Below are 2,279 nucleotides of genomic sequence, written 5' to 3' on the forward strand. Positions count from 1 at the left end.
GCAAACTGCAAAACTACGTGACAGGGTATACTTATAAGCTTGAATAAATTATGGCAAGGTTTAAGTCAATAATGGCATCCACGCGAGTTTATGTGCAAGCTCGGACAAAGTCCAGCTTTCGCAACAAGTTAAAAGAGGTATTTACGGAATACCCACGGTGCTAGACTTAGGCACCTTATAGACGCCGTATAACAGGTTATGGTCCCCCAGGGCGGGGTATTAGCTCTTTAGACTTTCTCTTTACAGAACGACATAAAGTGTTAGCTAAAATTGCCGGATCCGCTGCGGCTACTTGGAAACACCTCAGAACGAAATTGTATCATCGACAGTATGAAAAATTTACTTGAAATGGCCGCAAAGTTAAAAAAAATAAACATTCGGTGGAACCGTCACGGAAATGCAGCAATAAAAACAAAAAAAAGTTAAGCGACCGTGACAGGACTTGAACCTGCAATCTTCGGATCCGAAGTCCGACGCCTTATCCATTAGGCCACACGGTCGTTGTATTATCCTTGGATTTACTGAGTATTAAGCGATATTATCCTTCAGAACTTTGTCGCATCGCTATTTCTATGAAATTATTGTACTAAAATGAGTAATTAAAACTAAATTAAATTTATAATGTAACAATAAAATAATTACGTGCATACAACGTGACTGAGTTCGTACATTTAAATTCATAAATGAATTTTATTTAGGCGAAATCTAGTTTTTCTGATTTTTAATTACTAATCATCGCAAAAAATAACCTAGAAATTCCACGAAAATGACCAAATTAAGCAAAAATGGGTAAGTTAAAAGACAACCGTAAACTTAAGCTGTGGAAATGCAAAAATATCAATTAAAATCGTTAAGAAAAGACGTCACGGTGGACAGATAAGGTAAAAGAAGCACTAAAACGAAAAAACGGAAAAGTATCTACAGACGAAAAAACTAGAAATATAGTGAAAAACCGAAAGAAACGAAAATATTAAAATGTAAAAGGAGATAAAGAGAAACTTGGAATGAATTCGAGAAAAATATGGCACAAATATACATAAAAATACACTATTCTGGAATGAACAGAACCGCTATTTAAATAATATAAAACACAATATCTTAAAAATTGTCTAATACAAAGAGCAGGACTAAAGAGGGCTATGAAAGTCGGGGAAAAGAAAGAAGGGTGCAAGGATAGGGGTCAATGGCATTCTGTCGTCACGGCCTACCCTAAAGGGAAACCGGTGATGATAAATATAAAAACACTATACAGGGTGAGTCACTAAAAATTCGAAAACTTTACAATTTTCAAATATCGATATTTCAGTTTGTTCAAATAAAACATATTTTATTAGTAATAAGATATAGTAATAAATTATATCTATCTTACTCCAACTAAATCCCACTTTAACGAAAAATTTTATTTTTTTTTGCAATTTTTGTTTTCTGATCACGTGTATAAAGAAAAATCCAGTGGCGTAAATAACGGTCCCACAGATTTTGTGGCTTGCATTTTTCAATTTTTTTTCATTTGGTTTCTTCATTTTTTCGATATCTAATTTTTTAAGTTTTCAACTTTTGCATTTTTCAACTTGTAGATTTTGCAATTTGTCAAACTGAGTTTCTCGAGTTGTCAATTTTTCCATTTGCATTTTTCATTTCAGTTTTTTATTTTCATAATTTTCATAATTTTTCAAATTTTCAATGTTCCGATTTTATAATTATTTGTTTTTTCAATTTCACTTTTTTCAATATTTCGTTTCGTCAATTTTGCCATTTTGAAATTTTTGTTATTCTTTTCTACAATTTTCCAACTTTCGAACGTTTCAATTTTTTGATTTTGCAGTTTTGCGATTTGAAATTTCACGAGTTTTGAATTTTGAATTTTTTAATTTTTACATTTTTCAGAAAAACTATGTACCTAAAGAAAAAAAAACAAAGATTAAGCGCCACCCACTCGCCCCGATTTCAAGTGTGATGGGATGGTAATTTTCCAGAAATTGTTATCAAAAAAGTGCCTTTTCCTGGATGAGGATGATCGATAAATTCTATTGGATTTGATATTTTTACCTGCGATATCTTTAGAATCCCTGGAATCTACAGTTTTCCTTACCAGAATTTTTGGAACGTTTATAATGTCTAAGATCTCTATGATATCTAGAATCTCTGCAATCTCTGAGCTTCTAGGGTCTTTAAGATCTTTAAAATATAGTGAATACATAGAATTCTTAGGTTATCTAAAATCTTTAGGATCTCTGAGCCTATAAAGATGTCTAGAATTTCAATGATCTCAAGAACCG

General features: G+C 32.0%; 1 non-coding gene across 1 annotated transcript; it reads right to left on the minus strand.

Annotated features, from left to right (window-relative positions):
* Positions 1-427: 427 nt before the first annotated feature.
* Trnar-ucg (transfer RNA arginine (anticodon UCG)) lies at positions 428-500 on the minus strand. The gene has a single exon. It is a non-coding gene; the product is annotated as a tRNA-Arg (tRNA).
* Between the last annotated feature and the right edge of the window lie 1,779 nt (positions 501-2,279).

The sequence above is a fragment of the Zophobas morio genome, unplaced genomic scaffold (genome assembly GCF_036711695.1).
Source record: "Zophobas morio isolate AGI-343-1 ecotype UQ-CSIRO unplaced genomic scaffold, CSIRO_AGI_Zmor_V1 ptg000004l, whole genome shotgun sequence".
Classification (NCBI taxonomy): Eukaryota; Metazoa; Arthropoda; class Insecta; order Coleoptera; family Tenebrionidae; genus Zophobas; species Zophobas morio.